The sequence below is a fragment of the Callospermophilus lateralis genome, chromosome 15 (genome assembly GCF_048772815.1).
Source record: "Callospermophilus lateralis isolate mCalLat2 chromosome 15, mCalLat2.hap1, whole genome shotgun sequence".
Lineage (NCBI taxonomy): Eukaryota > Metazoa > Chordata > Mammalia > Rodentia > Sciuridae > Callospermophilus > Callospermophilus lateralis.
The window spans coordinates 77,135,859-77,144,509 of NC_135319.1; the positions used below are offsets into that span (position 1 = coordinate 77,135,859).

The following is an 8,651-nucleotide window of genomic DNA, read 5'->3' on the forward strand; positions in this document are numbered from 1 at the left end:
ATTATTCTGAACCACTAATTACAGCTCGACAAACTGCATCATCCACAAATGTGAAGGGTCTTGTAATGCTGTATGTAAACTCGATTCATGGTTTTCATTTCTCTGTGCCCCATTTTTCTCATCTATAAAACAAAGTTAATAACAGTACCTATTTTATAGTGTTATAAGGATTAAAAGTTAAGATATGTAAGGCACTGAGAGGGTGCCTGTCACATGGTAGATATTCTGTGATACTTGCGATTAGCATAAGAGTTCTTAGAATAATGTCTAGGAGGAAGGTTTTATTTGATCCAGATATTAGTACCATTTCATGGAAAATTGATAAAAGTGGTATTTTTGAATCATAGTATTCCCTAGCTTTAACCCCAACATTTTTCTTTCCAATTATAAACTTGCATAGAATTTTTCTTTGATAACTACACTATTGACTAAGTCAGTAAAGCCGGTAAAGCAGTAGTTCCTAACTTTCTGGCCTCAAAGAATGTGATCTGATGAAACTCCAGAATTTTTCCCAGGAAAATCACAGTTTAGGGCTGGTGTTCACAGTTTAGGTCTGGTGTCCTTTACCCACAGTGAGATGATCTGTGGCTACCTGGGGCCAGGCTGAGAAATAGTTCTGGGAGTCCCAGCACTGGTTTTAAAAGATTGAAAAAATTTTTAACCCTTTCTTCTGGTGTCCTGATATCTTTGTACACCAGAGGCAGTGCCTTTTGGCATCTTCAGCTTAGCTCCTAACAGTTCAGACCCCTTATCATGCAACTGCATAAATGCTTGTACATAAAGAATCTCTTTAATATACTTAACCCCTGACAGACCAACTTCAGTGTCAAGATTGTATAATAATCTGGGCTGCACGGAAGGAGGCAGCAGATGACCATGACCCTGGCCCACCGTGTGGTAGGAACAGAGTGACCCTCATGCTTGGTAGGAGCTGTGCCCCATCTACCAATATGTGGGGTGGCTTCCCCTGCAGCTTTCCAGCTAGTGACAACAGCCAGAACCTACAAGACCATCATCCAGGTTCCTGTAGGCAAAGTACTGGTAGCCTGCAGGGACATTACAAGATTATAAGGTAGAAACTGTAATACCTGGAATCCACACTGCTAGAGAGAAAGACACATGGACAATATGAAGAAACAAGGGGAGAAAGTGCCCAAAACAACCCAAGCTGATACAATAATTCCATTGGCAGCACAGTAGATGAAATGTCAGAGAAGTTCAGAATGTACATAATTAAAATAATATGCAAGGGGCTGGGGTTGTGGCTCAGCAGTACAGTAATTGCCTTTCACGTGTGAGGCATTGGGTTCAATCCTCAGCACCACATAAAAATAAAATAAAGGTATTGTGTCCATCTATAACTAACACACACACACACACACACACACACACACACACACATATATATATATATATATATATATTAATGATATGCAAAGCAAAGAATGAATTAAGAGAGCAAATACTGGCAAAAATCGACTGCTCCAACAAAGAGATAAGAGAGGATATACAGTTAGCAAAAGAATATGTCAAGAAAGATATAGACTTTGAAAAATAAAACAGAAATCCTTGAAATGAATGAAACAATAAACCAAATAAAAAAATTCAATAGAAAATATCAACCACAGACTAGATCACTTGGAACACAGAACTTCAGGCAATGAAGACAAAATATATAATCTTGAAAAAAAAGTTGATCATATAGTGAAGATGGTAAGAAACCACAAACAGAAGGTCCAAGAATTATGGGACAACATGAAAAGACCAAATCTAAGAATTATCAAGATAGAGGAAGGCACAAGACAAAAGGAATGCATAATCTCTTCAATGAAATAATATCAGGAAATTCCCAAACATGAAGAATGAATTGTAAAATCAAATACAAGAGGCTTATAGAACACCAAATGTACAAAATTACAACAGATCTACACCAAGGTACATTATAATGAAAATGCCTAGCGTACAGAATAAGGATAGAATTTTAAAGGCCACAAGAGAAAAATTTCAGATTACATATAGGGGGAAACCAATTCAGATTGCAGCAGATTTCTCAACCCAGACCATCAAAGCCAAGAGATCCTAGAACAACATATACCAAGCTCTGAAAGTAAAAGCATGCCAACCCAGAATCTTATATCCAACAAAATTTAGCTTCAGATTTGATGATAAAATAAAAACCTTCCATGACAAACAAAAATTAAAAGAATTTACAATGAGAAAGCCTGCACTAAAGAATAGTCTCAGTAAAATATTCCATGAGGAGGAAATGAAAAACAACAATGAAAATCAGCAAAGGGAGGAACTGCACCAAAGGAAAATCCTCTCAAAGGAGAAACCAACTCAAGTTAAGAACCAAAAATAAACCAAAATGACCAGGAATACCAACTGTGTCTCAATTATAATCCTGAATGTCAGTGGCCTAAACTCATCAATTAAACAACATAGACTGGCAGATCGGATTTTTTTTTAAATCCAACAATATGCTGCCTTCAAAAGACTCAAGTTATAGGAAGACATCCACAGACTGAAGGTGAAAGGATGGGGAAAAACATACCACTCATATGGGCCATGAAAACAAGGAGGGGTTTCCATTCTAATATCAGATAAAGTGGACTTCAAATCAAAGTGAGTCAGAAGAGATAAAGAAGGACATTTCATACTGCTTAAGGGAACCATACATCAACGAGACATAACAATCATAAATATCTATACCCCAAACAATGGAGAATCTACATATATCAAACAAAACCTCAATTTCAAGAAGCAAATAGATCACAACACAATAATACTGGGTGACTTTAACACACCTCTCACCACTGTATAGATCTTCCAAACAAAAACTAAACAAAGAAACTAAAGAACTCAATAATACAATCAATGATTTAGACTTAACAGACTTAACAGTATTTCATCCATCATCAAGCAAATACACCTTCTTCTCAGCAGCACATGCATCCTTCTCTAAATTAGACCATGTATTATGTCACAAAGCAACTCTCAGCAAATACAAAAAAATAGAGATACTACCCTGTATTCTATCAGATAAGAATGGAATGAAACTAAAAATCAATGATAAAATAAAAAAGAAGCTACTCCAACACCTGGAGTCTAAATAATATGATATTAAATGAGCAGTGGATATCAGAAGACATCAGGAAGGAGATAAAAAAATTCTTAGAGGTAAATGAGAACATTGATGCAACATATCAAAATTTCTGGGACACTATGAAGGCAGTACTAAGAGGAAAGTTCATTGCATCGAGTTCATTCCTTAAAAGAAGAAAAAGTCAACAAATAAATGATCTAACATTACATCTCCAAGTCCTAGAAAAAGAATAAATCAACACCAAAAGTAGTAGAAGACAGGAAATAATTAATATCAGAGCCAAAATTAATGAAATTGTGACAAAAAAATCAAAAAATTGACAAAACAAAAAGTTGGTTCTTTGAAAAAATAAATAAAATTATTTATATGACAAACTCATAGCCACACTAATGAAGAGAAGAAGAGAGAAAATGCAAATAACTAAAATTTGTGAAGAAAAAGGAAATATCACAACAGACGCTTAGAAACTATTTGAAAAATTTATACTCCATTAAAAAATAGAAAATCTTGATGACACCCACAAATTTCTAGAAACATATGATCTACCCAATCCGAATCAGGAGAACATATACAATTTAAACAGATCAGTTTTAAGCAAGGAAATAGAAGATGCCATCAAAAGCCAACCAACCAAGCAAAGCCCAGGACTGAATAAGATTCTCAGCTGTGTTCTACAGGACTTTAAAAAAGAACTAATACCAATACTCCTCAAATTATTTCATGAAATATAAAAGGAGGGAACCCTTCCAAATTCATTCTATCAGGCTAGCATCACCCTGATACCAAAACCAGACAAAGACACATCAAGGAAAGAAAACTTCAGACGAATATCTGTAATGAAAATAGATGCAAAAGTTCTCAATAAAATCCTGGCCAATTGCATATAAAAACATGTTAAAAAATAGTGCACCACGATCAAGTGGGGTTTATGCCAGGATGCAAGGTTGGTTCAACAAACAGAAATCAATAAATGTAATACACATCACATTGATGGACTTAAAGACAAGAATCATTATCTCAATAGATGCTGAAAAAGCATTCTATAAAATATAGCACCTCTTCATATTCAAAACACTAGAAAATTAGGAATAGTAGGATCATACTTCAACATTTTGAGAACTATCTATGCTAAGCCCAAGGCCAATATCATTCTAAATGGAGAAAAATTGGAAGCATTCCCTCTGGAAACTGGAACAAGACAGGGATGCCCTCTTTCACCACTTCTATTCAACATAGTCCTTGAAATTCTAGCCAGAGAAATCAAGACAGACAAAAGAAATTAAAGGGATATGCATAGAAAAAGAAGAATTCAAACTATTATCATTTGCCAATTATATGATTCTATATTTAGAAGATCCAAAAAATTCCACCAGAAAACTTCTAGAACTAATAAATGAATCCAGCAATGTAGCAGGATATAAAATCAATACCCATAAATCAAATGCATTTCTATACATGTGATGAGTTCACTGAAAGAGAAATTAGAAAAACTATCCCATTCAAAATAGCCTCAAAAAATATAAAATATAAAATACTTACAAAAGAGGTGAAATACCTCTACAATGAAAACTACAGAACACTAAAGAAGGAAATTGAAGAAGACCTTAGAAGATGGAAAGATCTCCCATGCTCTTGGATAGGCAGAGTTAATATTGTCAAAATGGCCATACTTCCAAAACTGTTATACATATTTAACACAATTCCTATTTAAATCCCAAAGACATTCTTCATAGAACTAGAAAAAGCAATCATGAAATTCATCTAGAAAAATAAGAGATCAAAACAATCCTTAGCAAGAAGAGTAAAGCAGAAGGCATCACAATACCAGACCTTAAATTATACTATAGAGCAATAGTAACAAAAACAGCATGGTATTGGCACCAAAATAGACATGTAGACTAGTGGTACAGAATAGATAACACAGAGACCAACTCCCATGAATACAGTTATCTCATAGTAGACAAATGCACCAAAAACTTACATTGGATTAATGATAGCCTCTTCAATAAATGGTGCTGGGAGAACTGGAAATCCATATGTAGCACATCTTAAACCTCTATCTCTCACCATACACAAAACTCAAAGTAGATCAAGGACCTAGGAATTAGACCAGAGACCTTGCACCTAATAGAAGAAAAAGTAGGCCCAAATCTTCATCATGTCGAATTAGGTCCCAACTTCCTTAACAAGACTCCTAAAGCACAAGAAATAAAATCAAGAATCAATAAATGGGGTGGATTCAAATTTAAAAAAGCTTCTTCTCAGCAAATGAAACAACCATTGAGGTGAAGAGAGAGCCTACAGTATGGGAGCAGATTTTTACCACACACACATCAGATAGAGCAGTAATCTCCAGGATATTTAAAAAACTCAAAAGACTTAATACCAAGCAAACAATTCAATCAATAAATGGGCCAAGGAACTGAATAGACACTTCTCAGAAGATTTACAAGCAATCAACAAATATATAAAAAAAGTGTTCAACATTTTTAGTTATTAGATAAATGCAAATAAAACTACTCTAAGATTTCATCTCATGCCAGTCAGAATGGCAGTTATCAAAACACAAGCAATAATAAGTGTCGGAGAGGATGTGAGAAAATGTACACTCATAGATTGCTGGTGGGACTACAAATTAGTGCAACCATTTCGGAAAGCAGTGTGGAGATTCCTTAGAAAACTTGGAATGGAACCACTATTTGACCCAGCTATCCCACTCCTCAGTCTATACCGAGAAAGAACTTAAAATAAACATACTACAGTGACATGGCCACATTGATATTTATAGCAGTTGAATTCACAAAAGCTAAACTGTGAAACCAACCTAGATGCCCATCAATAGATGAATGGATAAAGAAACTGTGATATATATTCACAATGGAATATTACTCAGCATTAAAAGAGAATAAAATTATTGCATTTGCAGGTAAATGGATAGAATTGGAGAATATTATATTTATAAAAGTAAGTCAATCCCGAAAAACTAAAGCTGAATGCTTTCTCTGATTAGTGGATGCTGATCTATGATGGGAGGAGGGCATGGGAAGAATGGAGGAACTGGGATTGGGCAAAGGGGAAGATAGGGAGGGATTATGGGGGGAGGAAAAATGGTGGAGTGAGATGGACATCATTACCCTAGGTACATGTATGATTGCCAGAATGGTGCGTCTCTACACCATGTACAACAAGAAAATTAAAATGCTGCACTGCATTTGTGTACGATGAATTGAAATGCATTCTGCTGTCATGTACAACTAAGTAGAAGTAATAATAATAATAATAATAAAATATTGTATAATAATCCAGGAAAAAAACACTTAAAGGCCAGATTGTGTTACAACAAACCCCCTTTCTCTTAAACAGGTTTATCCCTATAGGTGGCCCATGCAGTTAAGATCTCTCTGCTCAATAGACTACCAATAATATCAATGCAGCACAGCCCATGTCTTAAAAAGCCAGTAGCATAAAAAAAAAGACAGATGAGAAAGGATCACCAAAACAGGGCTGACAGATGGGAACCTTTAAAACAGACAGAATTGCATGTACAAATTTCTCTTACTTTCTTTACCTATGACAGACCAACTCCACCTGCAAATTGTAGAATAACCCAGAAATCTATGTAAAAGTCAGATCATTACAGTAAAACTTTTCTTAGACACTTAGAGTTGGCCCCTTCTTCAGCCCCCTTTACCTCTGACAGGCCAACTCCAATTGCAAGATTGTATATAAAAGAAACAGAGAGAAACAACCAGAGAGGAGCCCCCAAACCATGGCCAACAGATAGGAACCCTTAAATTGACCAGCCAAGATCTTTCCTAAGAGTCTACTCATAGAATCAATGCAGTACTGGCCATGTCTTAAAAGGGGCAGTAGCAGATAAAAAGGGGCAGTACCAGGCAACCAGAGGGAATTCCCAAGCCCAAGGTCAACAAGCAGATGAGAACCTAGAACAGGTCAGAAGGGAGCATATATCCCCAGGTTCTCGAGTCCCACTTAACCATGACTCCTACACCACTGGCTCCAGAGATGTCCCCAGAAAGAGGAACTAGGTGTATCAAATCAAGGGTCTCGGCATGCACACCAAGGGACGTACCAAATGGCCAAGGATGTCTTGACTTTCCTGAGTTCAGTTTCCTTTTTCTCAAATAGAGCAACTGATGGAGCAACTTGTGTAGTTCAGGGAGAGAAGGCTGGAGTTCCCCAAAGCAAAAAGAGATTTGGAATCTTCTGGGATGGTCCCTCAGTGCCTCCCTTGACTCACAAGATCAGCTCTTCTTGTTTCATCCAAGGCAAACTCACACCATCTCCCAGTTTCTCCAGCGGTTGGCTCTCATTAACTCCCCAGCCACCTTGTGTCCTCAGCCTGGAAGTGGAGGTCACTGGAGTGCCAGATCTGCCCAAGAAAGCTGAGCAGGGACTGCTCTTGGGTCCCATCTGGGTCACCAAATTTGTTGCTGAAAGCTCTGTTTTAGTCCCCGATGCCAATCCAATAATGAGGACACAATTTTGAGAAAAGGGGAAAAGATGGTTTGTTGCTTTGCTAGCAAAGGAGAAACACAGGGAACTCCTGTCCCAAAGGCTGTGATTCTTCCCATCAGCAGAAACAGCGGGCATTTAAAGAGATGATTCAGAGAAAATGAAATTAGGAAGGAGAAGACCAGGGAAAAGATCAGAGAGGAGAAGGATAGGGAAAAGATCAGGGAAGAGAAAATCAGGGAGAGGAAGGTTGGGGGAAAAAATGTAAGTTTTCAAAGCCACAAAGGATATACTCAAAGCATCAAGAGAACCCCTGTGATAGAATCAGTGTTTGAATACATGACTTGGGAGAGAGCCACATTTGGACCTCATTCTTCTTCTTCTTCCTTTTTTTTTTTTTTTTTTTTTTGATACCAGGATTGAACTCAGGGGCACTTGACTACTGAGCCACATCCCCAGCCCTATTCTGTATTTTATCCTTTCAGGATCTCACTGAGTTGCTTAGTGCCTCACTTTTTTGAACTCGGATCCTCCTGCCTCAGCTTCCCAAGCTGCTGGGATTACAGACATGCTCTGCGGCACCTGGCTGGATCTTGTTCTTTAACAATGTCTAAAGCAAGATGAGGCAGAAACACACATTTACACATTGTAAGGGAAGAATTAATTATTACTGAGTTAAGTACTTCTGCTCTGGTTGTGGGAGCGGGGCGCATGAGGCAGTGGGGATAAAACTCATGCCTTGTATGTGCTAAGTAAGTGACCTGCCACTAAGCTACATTCCCCCACTCTGCTTCTGCTGTGGTTTGAATGGAATCCCCCTGGGCTTATGCAGGAGTTTAGTCTTCCAAGTCATATGTTCATTGAATTAAAAGGGTGAAAACTTGATCCAACCATGGTATTTAAAGGCAGAACATTTGGGAGTGATCAGAATTAGACAAAATCAGCATCACAGCCCCCGGACTGAACTGTAGATAATTAGGCCCCTTTTCTTTATAACATAATCCTGCCTTATGTATTTTGTTATAGTGATAGAAAACTGACTACTATGTACTTCCAACAAAGGGGTTTG

General features: G+C 37.3%; 1 protein-coding gene across 1 annotated transcript in view; it reads right to left on the reverse strand.

Moving 5' to 3' along the window:
* Gpam (glycerol-3-phosphate acyltransferase, mitochondrial) overlaps window positions 1-7,490 on the reverse strand; it is a 56,511-nt gene extending 49,021 nt beyond the window's left edge. Inside the window, exon 1 of the mRNA XM_076835058.1 lies at window positions 7,200-7,490. The gene's annotated coding sequence lies outside the window, so the exon portion shown is untranslated. The remainder of the gene's footprint in view (window positions 1-7,199) is intronic.
* Between the last annotated feature and the right edge of the window lie 1,161 nt (window positions 7,491-8,651).